The sequence below is a fragment of the Vigna unguiculata genome, chromosome 3 (genome assembly GCF_037176805.1).
Source record: "Vigna unguiculata cultivar grain cowpea cultivar isolate G323 ecotype 2 chromosome 3, ASM3717680v1, whole genome shotgun sequence".
Classification (NCBI taxonomy): domain Eukaryota; kingdom Viridiplantae; phylum Streptophyta; class Magnoliopsida; order Fabales; family Fabaceae; genus Vigna; species Vigna unguiculata.
Window position 1 is genome coordinate 24163114 of NC_140794.1, and position 21646 is coordinate 24184759.

General features: G+C 33.3%; 1 long non-coding RNA gene across 13 annotated transcripts; it reads right to left on the minus strand.

The window, feature by feature from the left end:
- Nucleotides 1-1914: 1914 nt before the first annotated feature.
- LOC114179665 (uncharacterized) lies at nucleotides 1915-18646 on the minus strand. 13 transcript variants are annotated; one of them, XR_014993963.1, is made up of 6 exons: nucleotides 17545-18646; nucleotides 17257-17466; nucleotides 17030-17143; nucleotides 15990-16956; nucleotides 15305-15406; nucleotides 1915-1929 (listed from the first exon to the last, which is right to left on the minus strand). It is a non-coding gene; the product is annotated as an uncharacterized LOC114179665 (long non-coding RNA). The 13 variants fall into 13 exon arrangements; XR_014993962.1 differs by having other exon boundaries at nucleotides 15305-15413; XR_014993967.1 differs by lacking the exon at nucleotides 1915-1929 and having other exon boundaries at nucleotides 14084-15413; nucleotides 17545-17680; nucleotides 18165-18646.
- Nucleotides 18647-21646: the final 3000 nt, after the last annotated feature.

Here is a 21646-nt window from a genome sequence, read left to right on the forward strand (position 1 = left end):
TCATTTAAAGTAAAATCTAAATAAAATTATAAAGATAATATAAACTATAATAAAAATTAAATTTTAATTTTTTATTAGTAATTAATATCCACTATACAACTACAAGTAATAATATTTGCCAATATAGGTAATATGATTTTCATTTTAACTCATCTATAACAACCGACATCTATTTATTATTATTATTATTGATAGCAGATTTTATCCCTAAAGATATTTTTGTCCTCCTACTAATAAAAGGGTGCATCGTTTCTCCAACAGAAGTATGGGAGGGAAACCTAGCTAAGCTTTACCCTCAACATTTGAATAATTTTGCAGTTTCTTTGGGCATCATCATATGTTTCTTTTTTCACTCTCATTCAAAAAAAACTTTCTATTTTATCCATTTTTAAATGTAAAACCTAAAAATTAAAAATACTTTCAGATTATACAATTTAAAAGTTTTTCTTAAAAGAATAACATCTAAATTACATAATCCAAAAGCCATTTGACTTTCTATTTGTAATTTTTAATTATCAGATCAAGCGATGCAAAATTCTTTTTTAAGTAAAAAGTGACTTCCAGATTTCAGAATCTAAAATTATTTTTAACTTTTGGACTGTACAATTTAAAAGTCCAATTTTATTTTCAGATTATGTAATTAGAAAAAAGTAAAATGGGAAATTTATTTAATAGGGGTGTAAGAAGAAAGTCATGGAGGTAGAAAAAGAAACTGTCTAATAATTTCTTACTAACTTTAATGCGGAAAAAAAAAATAAATGGCCAACGCCGTATTAATGGGCCAAAGTGAGTTTTTCTCTACCTATTACCAAACAAAACTTAAGTGCGGACAAACCAATGACTGAGCATTTTAAATTTTTTACTTTCTATTTAAACACTATCTTTCTCAATTATTTGGTTTAGAATATAATCTTATTAATGGAATAAGATTCATTTTTTTATTATGATGCTATAATATTATAATAAAGTGGTTTTTTCCTTATATCCTAAAATTACTGTCATTCAAATCGCTAAAATATAATTTTCATTTTCATACGTATTTAAATAAAAACTAAATAAATTCAGAGTTTTATTTCATAAAATATATTTTCTAAGTTTTCTAAAGTGGAAAATTTTGAGATAAATTAAAGTATAAAAAGCAATTTAAAACATTATTGTAGGTTGTATCAATGCTAAAAGTAATGGGAAGCTAGTCACAAACAAATTTGAATATGGTAACTATAGTGTCATTTTCTTACGGGTTCATGTATATCTTAAGAAAATAAAGGTCTTATGGGGTTCATGTATATCTTAAGAAAATAAAGGTCATTCAGGAGTTGCATACTCTTAAAAATGTAGGAGAGAATAGGAGGTTCCATGAGCTAACAAGTTTGTACTTTTATAGGAGGTATTTTCCTAGCTTTTTTAGTTTAGCTTCATCCTTATATGAGTTAGTAAAAAATTATGAATTTTTAGTTGGGAGGAAAAATAAGAGTCTTCTTTTCAGCAACTCAAAGAAAAACTCACCAATGTCCCCATTTTAGCATTACCAAACTTTTCTAAAAATTTTGAGCTAGAATGTGATGCATCAAGTGTGGGCATAGGTGCAATGTTGTTGCAAGGAGTTCATCCAATTGTTTATTTTAGTAAAAAACTTCATGGTTGTAACATCCCGTCAGGATATTACGGATTTATAAATAATTAAATGGAATAAATAAGACAGCACGATTAATAATACCTCATTTTCCCAAAACGCGGGAAAATTTAAAACTTTATTAAATGAGCAGATAAATTTTAGAACGTCCATTACATAATTAAAACCACAATGTTATTAAGTCACCCATCCGGGTTTACAAATGATTCTAAAACAAAGTAATACAAGTAAAAGTTCCCCAAGTCAATCCCCTCTCCGCGACTAAGCTGCACCAGAGCCACCTGCATCACCAATATCTGCTCCCGTGTACCGCGTACACGATCATCGCCACACACACGCAGATAGGGTGAGCTTAGCAGATAAATCACATATATATACAAAGCTATAAACATATATATATATATATATATATATATATATATATATATATATATATATATATATATATATATATATATATATATATATAAATCAGTATACATACACATAACAACACTTAACTTAACTTTCCACATTGTCCTATATTTTTATTTCCGCAATCTGATCCCCAATACGGTTATTCGTGTTCTACATCGTCTGATGATTACTTCAAGGTGACTTGCTGCCATACCTATCGGCCACAACCGATAAAGCACGTGCGGGAAAACATGCTACGGATCATACACCGCAACGCCAGGTAGAGTTCCCGTATACGAACATAGTTCGTATCGTCCCAAGACTACCAAACTCGTCAGCCAACAACTGAGGAGGGCAATCTCTCTGGACCCATCCGTACTGGCCACAACCAGCACACTCATACCGGCAACACTCGCCAACCCGAGCCACAACTCTAGGGTTTCTCGTGTTCATCCGCCATCTCGAGCCACAACTCAAGAGATGCTATTCCGAGCCACAACTCAAGGAATACCACGTGCTTAGCCCCTATCCCGAGCCACAACTCAAGGGATACGTTCCGAGCCACGACTCAAGGAATTCCAGCAATCTCACCTCCAAAGCACTACCAGAAGCCTTGTAGAACACCCTACAAAGTCCAACAACTAGGACTTACAGCAGCTAAATCGCCTAGCGGGGGACACGTACCGCCAGGCGCCAAGCGCCTCAAAACCCTCAAACCCCGCAGTCACCGCCCGGCGGGGCAGTCCCCACCGCCAGGCGGACGTGCTCCAGTGGTTCACTGTTTCCGCCGCTATCGCCTGGCGGGACCTTCCCTTCCGTCAGGCGCCACCTGCGCCAGAACCCCTTTGTCCCCTTGCTATCGCCTGGTGGGTGCTACTACGTCGCCAAGCGCTGCATCAGCGACCTAAATGGTACTATTATACAGTCCACCCGACCAGATTACGCTATGATTTAATTATCGTACCTCCCTACAAAATTTTCTCTTAATTCTATTACCTTCACCCTTTAGTGGTTAACTTATTTCTCACAGTTTGAACTTCCATTTAGATTCAACTATCTAAGTTCTTCAAAATTTGTTTGCTTAAGTAACCCCATTCGTTGATGCATAATACCAAAGTGCTCCCAGTGCCTATTTCTTAATGTCACCATTGCCTCAACACCAGAGTCACACTCGTGATTATCCCAAATCCAGTTTCGTATTACACCATACTTTAGCTTGTCAAAGTGTGGAATTCTCAATATCAAAACAATTTACATAGCAATCATTCCCAATCTATTTTAAATGCCATCTTTATCCCCTGAACTGATTTTCCACCTGGTCATACTCTTTCTTGATCCAATCGTCAATTTCTGATATATCATTACTAAGCCTCAATAAAAATTACATTAAATGTACTCACCTGAACGCACCTCCCAATCCATCCCTCCTTCTCTAACTATCCACTACCAATCCCAATTATGTTTTCCACAATACATTGCCCATCAAAAACCTCCACAACAGAATTACCCCCTCCCCCCCCGCAACCAGGTATAAACGCCAACACTACGCTGGCGCCTAGCGGCAAGCCTTGTGCCGCCAGGCGGTGCATCAGCCTTCTGGTAAATTTCCAGAATCTCCACACCTGCGCAGCCCCAACTTTTCCCTGTTTCTCATTCCAGATTAATCTCCATCCCTACTCGCACAATCTCACCTATATATTATATTTCTCGCAGTCCACACACACATTCCTTAGGAACTTTTCCAAGCATTTCAATCACCAGCACACTCACGACATCAAAACCCCAATTGTTCAACCCTAAACACTTGATCATTGTTCCATTGAATTTCACCTATCACTTGTACTGGTTTTCAATCGATTATGACTCTATTTCATCTCTAAATCACTAACCCTTGATTTCCATCCGATCAAAATCACTCCAGATCACACTAAACCTCAAAATCGAGCCAATTCTACTCGCGTCGCCTGACGGGTGTGCATGACCGCCAGGCAGTGTATCTTAGAACCCAGAAATTGGATTACAGGTTTGTAGCGCCTGGCGGTATAAGGATTCACCACCAGGCGGTTCCTCACGGAACCCAGAAAATGTAGTAAAATGACATGTGCCGCCTGGCGACTATGAGCAGCCCGCCAGGCGGTTTTTGGAAATTTTCCCAGAAACGTGAAAACTCATTAAATTTATCAAAATACACATCCAATGTTTCATACTTGCATACAAAATAAATTATAACATGCAAAGAAGCAGGTTCTCCTCTTAGGCTTAAACCCTTGAAACTTGAATAGTTCTCCTTTGCCCACTAGCCCTCCTTGGTTCCTCTCTTTTCAGCCTCTCAATCTCTCCCAAACCTCACAAGTTTCCAGAATTTCCGTGCTCTCTATGTAAGTCAGATTTCCAGATTGCAAAACCCTTCTTTCTACCTCTCTAGAACCTTTTAAAGGTGCCCTAAAACTATGCTAATACTTTAAAACGAAATTTACTTATTGAATAGAGTTTATTATCATTTACCACACCATTATGGCTCCTTTCCAGCCACCTCTCGGCTGCCTTACCACTAGGGCTTCTTCCTAACCCTTTCATATTCAAGTCAAACCCAAAAATGCCCAAAAATATAAAAATTAATGTGAGTTCTCCAAAGCTTGAACCCATAACCATGCAATTGCCAAATCAATATCAAACCATCATGCCAATTCATATTTCCTGTTAGAAATCACAATTCAATTATCATAATATGGAAGAACATATTTTCATAAATTTAAATAACAAAACCATAACATCAAAAGTTACCATACATAGGACTCGAACCCAAGTCCTTTCGCACAATCAAAGTGCTCTCAACCACATGAGCTAGCACTTTTCCACGTCATACCAACCATAATTTAATGTCATAAATTATTACCCCTCCCGTATTTATTAATTAATTAATTATTTAATTAATTAAATTCTACGGGTCTTACAATGGTGCCTCCCTCAACTACCCCACCTGATGTGACCCCAATAAGCCCAACATTAAGACAAGGTACACCTTCAAACCCAAGCCCATCAAGAGGCCTAATAACAAGGGGCATGCTCAAAAAGATCCAATTAGGTTTCATCCAAGATGCCCAAATCCACATGGACTTCTCACACTCTTCACATGGGCCAAAGAAGATGTGAAAACTTGAAGAGGTATATCAAAAAGCAGTAGAATAGCAATAAGATTGGTCCATTGTTTAGGCTTTATTTTCTAGAATAATAAGTCAAATAATGTGTAGTTGAATTGCTAAAATTGGGCTTGACTAAGCCCAATAGGAGATTTGGCCATGAGCTATCAAAAGTCCAAGGTGGACTAAGTGGAAGTCAACACTCCTTCCTACACCTCATGGATCCAATGCATCTAAGGGTTAGGAATGTTTCCTCCTTTTCCAAGCCATCATCCAATGGTCGTGAGCCTTCCTCCTTCTCCAAGCCATCTTTCATGACCAAGATTGAATCACATTCTCATCTAAGGGTTAAGAGTGCTTATGTGTATTTGCTTTCATATAAAAGCCTAAGTTTTAGGTTATTGTAATCACTCTTGAATTTTGCAATAGAAGCATAGTATTGAGAGTACTCCACCCTATTACATTTGAGAGTCTCCTTTGCTAGAGGATTGAATCATCTCCTCTAGCCACCTTTCCCTAGATTTCTCTTAAGCTAAACCTTCAAACACCATAGTTCGAACCAATGCTTAGTAAGAGCCTTAAATGCTTGCTTCCACTCCTTTCCATGGATCACGTCTACTTCATGGAGCTTTCATCCATTCCGCACCAAGAGCTCCACCACCACCTATGACAAAGAGTTATATGTCTTAGTTAGAGCCTGTCAAACATGGGAACACTATCTAGTGTCCAAGGAGTTTGTCACTCATAGTGACTAGGAGTTGCTTAAATACTTGAAGGGCTAACATAAGCTAAATAAAAGGTATGCTAACTAGATAGAATTCTTGAAAAAAATTTCCTATGTGATTAAATACAAGGTAAAAGTAATGTGGTGGTTGATGCCTTGCCTATGAGTCACACCTTGATTTTAAAATTGGGAGTCCAAGTTTTGGATTTGATCACATTCCTAAAATGTATGCCCAAGATTCTTAGTTTTTGTCCACCTATGTTGAGTGTCAAGTGAGCTTTTATGTGAGTGATGTGTATTTGTTTAAAGAGGAAAAATTTGAATTCCTTAAGGTTCACAAAGAAAGCTCCTAATCCAATAAATACATGAGGGGGAGCTTATGGGCCATTTTAGGATAGAGAATACCCTTAACTTATTAAAATAAAAATTCTTTTGGTCCTATATGAGGAAGGATTCCCAAAGACATTGTCATACTTGTATCTCATGTTTACAATCTAAGCCTAGGACAATGCCTCATGGACTTTATACATCCTTATTTGTTGCATCAATCATTTGGGAAGATATTAGCATGAACTTTGTTCTAGGTCTCCCAAAAAAACCAAAGGGGTTGTGATTTCATTTTTGTAAGGGTTGACCATTTTAGTAAAATGACACATTTTATACCCGGCAAGGTGGATTATGTAAGCAACATTGCTACGCTCTTCTTTAGAGATATGGTGAGACTTCGTGGTATATCTCGCACCATAATGTCATATAGAGATTCTAAGTTCCTTATTCATTTTTAGAAAACCCTTTGGTCAAGACAAGACTATGAATGTCATTCCCAAATTGATGGGCACACAAAAGTTGTCAATAAGTCTCTCTTTACTATGCTGCGTGCAATCTTGAAAGGAAACCACAAAACCTGGGATAAGTACCTTCCCCATATTGATGTTTGCTTACAATAGGGTAGTTCATAGGACTACTAAAATTCCTCTTTTTGAGGTTGTTTATGGCTTTAGTCCTCTTACTCTAGTGGATTTGCTACCACTTTCCACATCTTTTGACTTTGTTCACAAAGAAGGGGTAGCTAAATATGAGTTTATAAAGAAAATGCATGAGAGGGTTAAAAGACAAATACAACAACAAATTGAGAGGCATGCTAGATATAACAATAGGGGGAGGAGAGAAGTCATATTTTAGGAAGGGGATTGAGTTTGGCTTCACCTAAGCAAAGATAGGTTTCCTAAGCAAAGGAAGTCCAAACTTAGCCCCCAAGGAGATGCTTGTAGGCTAGAGTTGTCAAAGGACTATGAAGTTAAGGCCACTTTTAATGTCACTAACTTAATTCCTTTTCGCTGGTGAAACTAATGATGAGGTAGACCCTTCAAATTTGAGCTCAAATCTTTCTCAAGAGGGAACAGATGATGACATACCTGTACCCAAGGGATCTACAACCAAAGCTATGGCTAAAAGGATACAAGAATACTAGGCCTCCTCTGAGCATAACAAGCCCAAACTAAAGTTCACATAGGCTAAGGAGGATGTGAAGACCTAACTTACGACTATATATTTTTAAATATTATAGTAGAGTTTAATTTTGGGCCCAATAGTATAGAATTTTCTTTGGGCCATGTATTTGGGCCTTAATGGGTTTTTGGCCTAGAATGGAGTTTGGGCCTAGAAGGTGTTGGGGTTCGAAAAGAGGACACACATTTATAGGGCGTAAACCCTAATTTAGTGCACTAGCTTGGAGAGCAAGCTACGGTTACTATACTCTTTTTTGCGCCTACAAGCATGGAAGGTGTGACTTGCTTATGTGGCAAGTCACACTTGTGGCATGTCTCCTTTTGGCTCCAAAATTCAATTTCTATGCTCAAACTTTCCCTCTCTGTTTTAGAGACACTAGCTCTCATTTGCTCCTATAAATAAAGGAATATAAACCTTGTAAATTCATTCATGAGTGTAGTATAATTACTCTGTTGAGATGACTGTAGACTTTACCTTTGTGAATCACCTTAGGCTACAATTTCTTCTTAGGTTTCCTCTAGCCTCCTTCCTCTAGATTTGGTCTAACCTATCCTTAGAGACCTTCTACTCACCACCGTCAAACCAATTCTACTCTCTTTTACTCCTTGCTTTCTTGCCTCACTCTTCCAGAGCTTCATATGGGAAACATCTTGAAGCTAAACTCATTATCATATGTTTATACATCCCAACAAAATGGAGTTGTTGAACGGAAAAATGGACATATTTTAGAACAAACTAGAGCACTTCTCTTTCAAAACAATGTTCCAAAACTATTTTGGGGGAAGTCACTCTCACTTCCACTTATTTAATTAATAGGTCACCCTCTACTGCTTTATAATTAAAAAGTCTAATGGAGGTACTCCATTCTTTTACTATCATATAAATCATTCTTTTAAGCTTCCTCCTAAATATTTGGTTATGTTTCTTTTATCCATATTCATAAACTACAAAAGGGAAAACTTTATCCAAAGACACTTAAATGAACTTTCTTAGGGTAATCTGTCACACAAAAAATGGTAGAAGTGTTTTCATCCTCCTTCCAACTCAAGGGATGTCACTTTCAATGAGCAAGTTAGCAATTTTGGCCATCCTCATCTTCAAGGGGAATTTTAGGGTAGATGATGAGTTTGTGGATGGTTTTATATTTCCAAATCTATTTTTTGAAAGACAAAAGAATAATGCTAGTGAAACTAAACATGTTGAGAGGTAAATAGTGGTAAATCAAAATCTTCCTAAAACCGAAATAAGTCAAAATCTTCCTAAAACCGAGGCATTAACTTACAAAAATAGAAACAAAATATGGAGTTGGAAATGAAGGCATTGGAGAAGAATAATAGTTTAAAGTTATTCATTTTACAACTTGGAAAAAAAATTGTTAGGTGATAGTGGATTTATATAGTAAAATACAAGGTTGATGGAACCATTGTATGGAGTTGTAAATGAAGGCATTGGAGAAGAATAATACTTGGAAGTTAGCCATTTTACCACTTGGAAAAAAATTTGTTAGGTGAAAGTGGATTTATACAGTAAAATACAAGGCTGATGGAACCATTGTCAGGTACAAGGCTACACTGGTGGCAAAAAGATTCACTCAAACATATGGAGTGGATTACTTAAAGGTTTTTGTAGTAGTTGCAAAAATGAACACAGTTAGAATGATTTTATCTTTGGTAGTAAACGATGAATGGAATTTGCTACAATTTGATGTCGAAAAATGCATTCTTACATAGGTATCTTATGGAGGTACCACATGGATATACAAGACAGATTAAGGCAAATACATTGTTCAAAATGAGAAAGGTAGTGTGGTTGAAACAATCACCTAGAGCATGCTTTGGGAGGTTCACCAAAGTCATGACGAGCCTTAAGTATAGACAAAGTCATGGAAACCACACTTTATTTCTTAAGTATTTTGATTTAGGGGAGTAACCATTTTATTAGTCTATATAGATGATATATTGTGACTGAAAATGATGAACATCAACAACAAAGATTGAGCCAAAATTTGGTTAGAGAATTTGAAATTAAAATCTTGGAAAAAATAAAATATTCTAAGGAATTGAAGTTGTTCACTCCAAGAAAGGGATTTTTATATCCCAATAAAAGTATATTACTTATTTGTTGCAAGAAACATGTAAAATGGCCTGCAAACCAGTAAGCACACAAGTTGGTCCAAATATAAAGTTGGGAATGAAGAGGATGGTGTGATTGTTGAAAAAGAATATAAAAGGCTTGTAGGAAGACTTATTTATTTATCTCACACTAGACCTGATATTGCTTTTGTTGGGAGTTTATTAAGTCAGTTTATGCATCAACCAAAGGAAGCTCATTGATGATCTGCTCTTAGAATTGTCCAGTATTTGAAAGGGACACCAAGAAAAGGAATTTTGTTTAGAGGAAATAAGAATGCCAATCTTGAAGCATATATTGATGTTGATTACGTAGGATCAATGTTGATAGAAGACCAACTATTGATTATTACATTTTCCTTGTTGGAAAATTGGTAACTTGGAAGAGTAATAAGCAAAGTGTGATAGCTAGTCTAGTACTGAAGAAGAATTTCAAGCAATGTCATAAGGGATATGTGAGCTATTGTGGTTTAAAGTTATATTGGACGACTTGAAGATAAAATGTGACAATAATCTGCAATTAGCATAGCTCATAATCTAGTACAACATGATAGAACTAAACGTATTGAAGTGGACATACATTTAATGGAAGAGGAGCTTGACAACAACTTCATTTGCACATCATATGTTTTTTTTTCAAGAACAAATTATGGATATATTGACCAAAGGGTTGAACAACAATAATTTTGAAAGAATTATATCCAAGTTGGAAATGGAAAACACTTATTCACCAGTTTAAGAAGGAGTGTTGGGATATTTTAGGAAATTTCTGATATTATTTTTATTAACTATAATTATTCATTTATTGAGTTTTAATTTGTTATATCTTTTTATTTCTAAAATTATCCAATAGGAGTCTAGAAATTGTTCAAAATGATTTATGTATATATATTCAACGTGTATAATGGTAAAAGTAAGGGATAATCATTCTATTCTTCTTTATTCTTTAGAGAAATAAAAGGAGTGTGTAGGAAAGGTTTTTAATATTTAGACTTATTAATTATGAGGAGTGACCACTTTAGACAATTTGGAAGGATTTCTCTCATTTATTTTTATTTGTATCCTTCCAATTCATTGTAGTAAGTGGTTCCATGAGTATTTTACAAATTTTCCTTTATTTTGAATTGATTCTCAACTTTCATAGCTTAATGAACTAATTCTTCTAAGGATACATAATGATGTAATTGTATCTTATCATGGATATCTCTATTAAGTTCACTCGTAAATCTAGCCATCTTAACACATCAACTTTCATAATTTGAATTGGCTTTCATCATAGTGATTTGTAAATATATAAATACACATCCACACTTCTTTATCTTTGTTGAAGTCATTGATGTTTCAAAATGAGTTCCTTCTGATAGTGTGAAGGAACTAGGTATGGCAATGTGTAACACCCTTTATTTTATGTTTAAATATGTAGTATGAAGTAATTTTATGATTTCATAAGTAAATTGAAAAATTATGAGGAAGGGTTTTGTATAAAGTAAATAATGATTTTTTTTTTGGGTGTCAACTACTTCCTATTTTCAAGTTGTCTAAGTAACATTTTGATTAAGACTTCATTAACCAATGGATTAAGCTGCAATTTTTATAGAGTATTCTTCAAACATAGTTCTTTACTGTGAACAATGGGATTTTGAATTAGAGATGTATAGAAGGAGTAGTATTCCCGCACTTTAGTGTAAAAGTTAGGTCTCCACATGTTGTCTAGTTTTGAGTTGCCTTGGTAAACATATTATTCCCGCTTCGCTAACCATTGGATCATGATGAAATATGTTTACATAGTTCTTAAGAAATAGTACTTAATTTTGATCATTTTGGATTTCGATTTAAAGGTTTGTGATTAGAAAAATAATTTTTGTAGTTTGAACTGTCGTCACTTATGTCCTATTTTGAGTTATTTCAGTACAAATTTGATTACAGTTTCATTAACTGTTGGATGGAACTCAAATTTTTTAGAGATTTTCTAGAGACATAGAGCTTTAGTTTCAACATCAGGATTTACAAAAAAAAAAGAGTGTGTGGTAAGAGATATAAATTTTACAGTTTGGAGTAAGAACAAGTCTTCTAGAAAGTCAACAAGTCTCCTTGCAACTACCATGAAGTTGCCAACTATGGGAATTTCGACCAAGCTTCTGTTGACAAAAAGAAGAAGATGGACATCTTCCTTCAATAAGGAGTTTTGATGATGATGATATTGACTTATGAAGAAGTATGGAAGACTTATTGATTATGCATGAAAACATGTTGAAGACTTAAAAGAATGTTTGGAATCAAGAGATACATTGAAGACTTAGGGGTTTAGTTATTTAAGTCTTTTAATATGTGTATGTTATTTAAAATAGTTAAACTAGTATGAGTCAAAAAGAAAAACCCAAGTAGTAGAGCACTAAGAGAATTTTATTTATTTGCAAAACTAACTAGAATAATCGATTATTCTTAGTGATAATTGATTATCTTAGTTAAAACTGATTTTTGTGAAAAGCCTCTGCGATAATCGATTATCACTGCTGATAATTGATTATCATTGCTGATAATTGATTATCACTGCTGATAATTGATTATCACTTGCTGATAATAGATTATCCTGGCTGATAATATATTATCACAGCGAGAAAAATGTTTTTAGAAAAGTTTATGTGATAATCGATTATCACTTATGATAATCGATTATCTATGGCAATTGTGATTTAACTTTTCATATTCTTAAACTAATTTCTAAATAGGCTTCTATAAATAGAGTGGTAGGCTTTAATTATCAAATACAAAAGTAAGAGAAGTCTGAGTACTTGAGAACTCTCTATGGGAAGCCTTTGAAAAATCTATTGCGGGTAGAGCGATAACTTTCATCAAGTGGGATCTTGAGTGATTGAGTGCTGTTGTTGTTGCTAGGAGAAGCCAGTCATCCTTTGTGTGATTCAAAGGAGGTGTTCATTCCTTATGTGATTCAAGGAAGGCGTTTTCATCCCTTGTGGATTTCAAGGGAGGTGTCTTCATCTCTTGTGTGATTCAAGAAAGGTGTTTTCTAAAAATAATATTTCTTATCATTAATTGTAAGTTTGGTTTATTTTAGTGATTAACTTAATCTCGTTTTTGAGAGATTAACAACTAAACGTAGAGTCTTTTGATCTGAACCAGTATAAATACTTTGTGTAATTTTATCTTCTCTACTATCTTTATTTTATTGTGTTTATTAAAATAAAGGAAAGAATTTTAATTGATTTTTTATATTAAAAGGGAAAATTTTGAAAGCACAATTTTTATTAAGAACCCAATTCACCCCCTCTTGGTTTTTGTCCAAACGCTAATTATTCTGCTACACGATTTCTACAACTTCTCTATATGGTCAAAATAAATTTACCCTCGCTACGGAATCTCGTAAATCTACCATTAATTAATCCTTATTCATTTGTGCAAAGTTTGTCTTATAAATAGGACTTCATTTCCCACATTTTCTTTACTAAAATCCTACAAAATAGAGAAAGAGAGGTCTAAAATCTTGTGAGAGAATTGAAGTATGAGGGGGAATCCAACACCTTGAGATCCTCACTATTGTGAATCCAAATCAATATCATCTGCAATGTCACTATACTCAAGTATAACACCAGTCATATGATCATCGCAAGTGAAAACCACAACCACAAACATACAAGGGTGAGCTAATAGAAAACCAATACATAACAATAATTTACCAAACATATCACTCACCCAAACATCACTAATTCTAACATCATCGAGAATATAATCCAAAACCATATTCATGACAATATCCACCAATCGTATTACTCACCCACATTATTCAAACCAAACAATTCCAAACCATAATCCAAAACCATGATCATAAGAATAAACATGTTCATAAACTCAACCAAGTCATATTACCACCAAGTATAAAAATTAAGTATGTCCTTATCTCATAACTACTCATTACATTTCATGGGCACCAACACCTCTTGGAAAGAGTTGTTCCCCTACTTTCTATAAGACTTACAAGAAAAAACTATGCCTACTCACCAAAGTCCATGGTTAAAAGAACCAACCAAACTTTACGGTTACGAGATAATACATACACACCATCACATACATACATGCATGCATACATACATACATTTCATCATCATATGATTAACCATGCATCATAATCATATCGTAACTCAAACATTGTTTCATTTGATCTTAAGGATTTTAACATATAACTCAAAAAAATTCTGCACAAAAATTAAACAGAAGTAGCAACCACAATTTTGCACCAAATAATACAAAAATAGCAAAATGTTTAAAACAACATCAACACCATTTTTAAAAACAACAACAACACCCAATTTTTAAAACAGTAACAACACAAACTTCTGAAACAGTACCAACATCCAATTTTTAAAATAACAACAATATTTTAATTTAAAAATAGCAATAACATAAAATTTCTAAAACAACACTAGCATCCAATTTTTAAAACAACAACAACATTTTAATTTTAAAACAACAACAACATCAACTTTTCTAAAACAACACTAGTATCCAATTTCTAAAATAGCACAACATTTTAATTTAAAAATAACAACAACATCACATTTCTAAAACAACAACAATATTTTAGTGTAAAAATAGCACCAACATCCAACTTCTAATTAAATCTCTCAAAATGATATACATTTTTCAGTGGAACGCTAATAATAATACATAAAACCTTAAATAAAATATCCACGTGGTTAATGTTAAATATTTAAAATAAAATAATATTATCATGCGTTAGCAATAAAATGATATTATTTAATTGTATTATACATTCACTACAAAAAAAATAGGTATTAACGGAGGTTATTTTTTTTATTACCCAGGGTTAAAACCTTCGTTAAGTCATTTACCTGGGATTCTAGTTTCCCCCGCTAAACCATCCCTGGAGAATGTGTTAGCCAGGGTTTTTTTGAACCTCAGGAAAGACCGATCAATTGTTGGGGTTTTTTGAAACCTCTGTTAACTTCCGTGGGTTTCAAAACCTCCGCTAACTACCATGGGTTTTCAAAACCTCCGCTAACTATCATGGGTTTTCAAAACCTCCGCTAACTACCATGGGTTTTCAAAACCTCCGTTAACTACCATGGGTTTTCAAAACCTCCATTAACTACCATGATTTATCATTTATACATTCGTATATATTTTTTCAACAACAATAATTTCCGGTATATAGTTAAAATATTTCTCCATTACTATATAATTATTTGCTACAATTAGAACCAAACAACCTGATAAACAACATACTATAAATGTATTCTACAATGTAATCCACATGTTCCTTTCTAAACCAGCCCAATACAATTCCCCACAAATGCAACTTCATGATGATATATTCCTTACACTAGAAAATAAATAACATAATAAACAAGCATGGCATCTCAGAGAGCTCGGATGGGAGATTTCCTGTCAAGTTATTGTTGTCAAGATGCATTCAAAACATACATATTAATAACTACTAAAACATTCAACCATGGTCCTACATGCTGGCCAAGATAGATGAGTGAATTTACAAGAGTTTCAATGTTTTTATATTGCCAATTTCCTTCGGTATATTCCTAGTAATATCATTCCACATAAAGTCCTTTTAGGATGCACCCCTACCTTGGATATATCCTAAAGAACATATATATATATATATATATATATATATATATATATATATATATATCCTTTTATTTTTCTCGCCATTAATCAACTAACATGTGTATTATACTATATACGAGTTTCATGTATATATATATAAAAAAGGATAGACCTGCAATGATTATCCGCATTCATCAACCTTTAATTTTGGAAGTGGACAATGAGTGTTGCTTTCCCTTGTATGTGAGCATATGCAAGTGATGCCACTTTCTCACTGTTGACTTTCACCAAAAACCAAAAAGATGTATCAATAAACCAAAAAGATGAGGAAGGATATATTCACATAAACAATGTTAATGTGGAATATTGCAAATATTTATTTGAAAAGATATGAAAGCATGCCAAAATACATCCCAAGCAGACATAACACATTTGGTTTCCCTAGATTTTTAAACAAAAAAGTTTTTAGATAAAAAAGATACCCACATAAAAAATATTCAAATAAAAAACAAATCAAAGTTGTAAATAAATGAACTTATAGATGGTAGTTGAATCAGGATTCAAATAATGAATCAGAGGGTTCAAAATTGAACCGTATATTGAAGATTAATAATAAAACATCCTCTCACATTCACAAACTAAGAAAACAAATTTAAGCACATATTCATGATCAGTAACCAAATAAATAAATCTAGGAGCATGAATTCTGTTAAAATATGTTATAATAGAATAATATTAATATTCAAAATAAATATTCTGCTATTATAATTATTACACATTAGAATATAGCATTGCTATATATATATATATATATATATATATATAGATAGATAGAGAGAGAGAATGAGAAACATTACAGGCTTCGAATGAACTCTATTACCATGAACTCCCTTCAACCACAACGAGACTCCAATGGAAGTGATAAGCTTTCTGAAAAAACCATTGTCATTCCTAACAAACTCACGGCAATAGCTGATAGCTTCAAAAGAGAACATTCATGGTACAACTGCAAAATACCATTTCTTTTTATGGATTAGACAGATAAAAATTCTACAGTAACATGTTTTGAGTGAACCCTTTATGTGCTGGTTTTCCTTTTGTTTCTTTTTCTGAGTTGGTCTTATGTAGGTTCGTTGCTCCTCAAATCCCAACAGACTTTTCAATTCAAGTACAGGAAACCACTTATAATGTTCACAAGGTATAAATGGTTCTGCATATTTAAAGCCCTGTGAGTGCATAAAATTATTTACTTCTTCTTAATTGGTTTAGTAACATGTAATAGATTAATCAGCTCTGTATATAGAGCTCATGAAATATGATAGTTTCAGTTAAAAACTTTACAAAATGGTTAAAAAAAATTAACAAGTCAATTCGATATCTATTTGATCAATTTTGAATATTTTTTAATAGCTTTAATTATACTAGCATAAAAGTTACATATTCCTTTTCTTTGTGAGTGCACGGTTCTATTTATCTTTTTTTGGATAGGGTAAAAAAAGTTCCTCCAAATAGCAGAAAAACAAGATAATAGAGACAGATTAACAATCCTGAAAACAGAACAACACAAAACACGGGGAAGCAACAATATATATAAGTATCCATGCATCATAATTTACATCTAATTAATTTGATCATAATTGTAATCAATAACACCGGATTCCCATTTACTAGATCATTACTAAGCATACTCAAGTCCGCACCACTAATCAAATTGAAGTCAACACCATCATTCTGAAAATAGTAGGGTGGAAGAAGAGTGGGTGTTGCTGAAGCCGATATGCTTATATCAGACATCAAGGCATTGAAGTAGGGATACTTCTCAACCTACATCACCAAAACTTTAATATTATTTTTTTTTTCAGTAAAGAAAAATATAATAAATGCATATGGTGCTAACCTTGTAGTTTGAGAATATAACTAGCTTTTGTCTCTTGATGTCGAATTGTCCTTCAACAGTTCACGAGTTATGTTGTGTAAAATCTCCCCGTCGAATTGCGTATCTTTTCCATGTCTGCATGTTGGTTGTTTCAATATCACAAACACAAAACGAAAGCATGTTATTATGATTTGTGGTTAATTGTTAATATTGATGATGTTCTGAAAATATTAATGGTGTTATTATACCTAGATGAATTGAATACATGCGGGCCATTTTGTTTGTAGAAGTCAACAATTTGTGTAGGAGTAAAGGTAGCACGAGTAGGATCTTGAGGGCTTGGTGTGGCTAACAAAGCTGTTATGAGTGCACCAGTGCCACTCCCTCCTATCACATCAAAGAAATGTGCTAAATCTGCATTTGGATCCCTAGCCTACAACTCAACCATATTCAAATACCTAAATATAAGAAGCATACCATAAGAATGGTAATAATAAAGATAATAGATTACACTGACTTATATTTTAAACGCTAACCTCAAATCGTTTTGTATCAAGTGCTCCAACAGGCTTTGAGAGATCTTGAAATGTAGATGACTTGTTAAAATCAAGAACCTCTGATGAGTGGTTAGCCAAGACCCAATGAAAAACGGGATATTTGGGTTACTTGCAACTGAAGAACCTTCACATAACTAATCACTTTCTCCAACATGGTGACCAAATCAACATGTAAAATTCATCAATGAAAATATCTTGACTTACTAACAGTAAAATTCTATTTGAAACAGAGTATTTATAAGAATTTTTAATATGAAGTATTATTTGGTTCTCAAAACTATGGAATGTATTGTAATTTGGTGAATTGAATGAAGGACATACTACTGGGATGCAATAAGCATATACGAAGACATAACAAAGGAAAATTCTAAACAGGAAACAAAATAGAGCCATTAGATAATGTGATACTTTTTTAATATTACATTTTAAAGTATATCCAGAATTCTATAGAAAATTAACGAAACTTAAAAGAATAGTAGCCAAATTAGAGTATAATAACCGGGAATATCAATTTTTGAGCTCCACCAATCACTCATTGGCATTTTTGGGTGAAAGAATACATAAGCTGTGTAGAGATTAAAATAAGTGAGCAAATGTACATTAATAAGGCACCGAAGAAGCTTGGCTCAAACCCCATCTTTGACGTCCTACGAAACTTGAAGGCAACAAATTGAAAATGTACTGAGTAAACATGTTGAACATCACAAATCCAACAGATTTCTCCAATTCTATTTCAGAAAACACCACAATCCATGTTGAACATCTGAATTATGAAATCCGCGGATAATGAAGCGAATAAACGATGTGCCAGCGCCTAAGGAAAAGGAGAAGAAGGAAATCAAATGAGTGAGGTTGAGAGAAGAAAAGACGCATTACCACAGAAAGACGAGAAATCATGAAAGTGAAGCGGAACCCTAGAAACCAGAGGCAGCGAGCTATGGCGGTGAGCTACGACGGTGAGGCGACTTCGTCGGTTACGATGCTTCTTTTCGTTGAGTGCCTGATTAAGGTTTAGGAAGATGAAGAAGAAAGAATGAAAACAACGAGCGAGAGGGAGAGAACGAAAATAAACACGAGGGAAAAATAGAATAAATTCTATATATTTGTTGGGGTTTTGAATAACCTACATTATTTTGATGGGGTTTTCAATAAACCTATGTTATTTTAATGGGGTTTTAAATAAACCTTTAGAATTTAACAAAGATTCTTAAAACCTCTACTATTTAAATTTTTTTACCAAGGTTATATTAACCTCCACTAAATATCCTTCATTAAAATTAATATTTTTTGTAGTGATTATTTCAACGTAAAAGAAAATTCAAGCATATAACTTCTAAATTATAAAATATATACATGTTATTGAAAATAATATAATATTATTTCATATTACACAAAATTTCCAACAAGTTATATAATATGATATAATTTTTATGTGACTGTATACAAGACTCCCATCAACTATAATACATTATACCATACATACTTCTTTATAGAATTTTAAACAAACTATATCATAAAAACAATAACATATATATAAATATATATGATTATATGTATTACAAAATACATGCTAAAACAAAATACAACATCCTCCATGGACATTTAAAGAAACCAAAACTAAATTGCTAATAAAAGAAAATCTTATACTTACATATCATATCATACCAAAACAATACCATAATTACTAAACCAATAAACAAAATAACCATGCAATTGCTCAACCAATAAACAAAGATTTAATTTTTAGACATATGTATCAATTTATTATTTAAATAAATTATTTTTTTCAAATAAAATATTACTTTCACATGTAACAAAAATACTAACTTTTTACACACTATAAAATATATGCTCATCACATACCAATTCCATTTTTTTTCACATACCAATTCATATATTTTATGATATAATAAAAACCTATCCTTTTATTTTGGAAACACAATTTAATCAAAATAAAAGCTCCTTAAAAGCAATTTGTCAAATAAAAACTAAAAACTAAAAAAATAAAATCTTTACACCAAAAACTTAATCCAAAAGAATATATGAATTTTAGAATTTCATTAGAGATTCATCCACTAAAATTTCGTTATCATAATTATGATCACCAACAAAACATATTTTACCATTCTATAATCTCAACTTCAAACATACCGCCACACATAATAGGAAGAAAAAGTTAGCTCCCTTCACATGAAATTCCTCCAACAAAGACTTCTTAACTTTACTCTATTTTTCTTTTCCTTCCTTTACGTCCTTGCTCTACTCTTTCTCTGACCAAAATCTGACCACTCTCTTTCAAAACAACCAATGTTACTACCACTTCTCCTTAAAGACCAATTTTTAACTCAGCAAAATAAAACCCCCTATTTTCCTGACATGTCAACGTTAATATTACTAACAACCCTAAAAAAATATCCTTATCCATTTCTATTAGTTCATGCTGTCCAGCACAAAAACAACACAAAGAAAAACATAATTTTAATTATGCACTTCATTCACCTTAATGAGTTTTTATTTCTTGTGTGTGTGACCAAATTCAACTAGATTGCTTTCAGCTTTTCATCTTCCCAAAAATACCACCAAAAATGCTAAAAGAAAACTAATATATTTTTGTTATAGTCAAGGTTTGAACTCACCACCTTTAAGTTCCAAAAAAGAATTCCAAATCAAGCAAACTATCACATTTATCTTATCACTTACATACACAACAAACATTACAAATATTAATTACACCCATAAACATGTCCAATAAAATAAAACATAAATTACAACACAATAGGAATCAAACACATGACCTCCCAACCTCAATCCATAACAAAGAGCTCTTACTAATTATGGTACTCTTCACTTTGATATAGATTATTATTTACTACTTTAAGATTTAAATACTATTTTGGCTCTTGTTTTGGTCTAGTTTGTTCAATTTAGTTCCTGTTTTGCTAAATGATGTTTAATTTCGTCCTTTTCGTTGAGATTGTTTCAATTGATAATGACAAAGTGTACAAGCTGACACTATTCACATTACGTAGATTGTTTTAATTATGATTGCGTGTGTTTTGTTCAAATAAGTCCCTATTTTAGTTAATTTTCTTCAATTTAGTCTCACTCTCCACTTCACTACCCTCAACCTCACTTCATCATTACCCTCACCATGGACTCCTTCATTACCCTCACTTTTTATTTCATGACCCTTCACCACTACTACCACCAATTGAAACCATCGCCACCAACAAACTAAACTCACAACCACCACCTCACTAAAATCACCACCACCACTACCACCCCCACCACCACACTAAAATCACATTCACCACCATTACACTAAACCCACTAACTACAACACTAACGGTGGTAGGGTTTTAGTTTGATGGTGGTGAATATGATTTTAGTGTGGCAGTTGTGGTGGTGGTGGTTGTAGGGGGTGGTTGCAGGGAGGTTGTGGTGGTGGTTGTAGTTGTGGTGGTGATGGTGGTGGTTGTAGGGTCGTAGTGATGGTTTTAGTTTGGTCTTCATCATGACCCTTACCATGGACTCCTTCATTACCCTCACTTTTTATTTCATGACCCTTCACCACTACTACCACCAATTGAAACCATCATAATGAAATAAAGAGTGAGCATGATGGAGGAGTCCATTGTGAAGGTCATGATGAAGTGGAAGTTAAGGGTAATGAAGTGGAGGATGGACTAAATTGAACAAACTTAACTAAAATAGAGACTTATTTGAACAAAACAAAAACAATCATAATTAAAACAGTCCGCGTAATGTGAACAGTGTTAGCATGTACAATCTATGGTTATCAATTTAAACAACGTGAATAAAAAGGACAAAATTGAACATAATTTAGAAAAACAGGGATCAAAATGAACGCACAAAAAAATTATCAAATTGAATAAACTGGACCAAAACATGGATCAAAGTAGTATTTAAACCTTACTTTAAATAATAATATTCACGCCCATCATTCTTGAAATTTATTTATTTTTCTCGGGTCTTATAGGGTCAACTAGCTAAAATACTCAATTCACCCCACACTTTTTCATGAGGTTGAGCTGCATTGTCTGCACGACATTGTCATTCC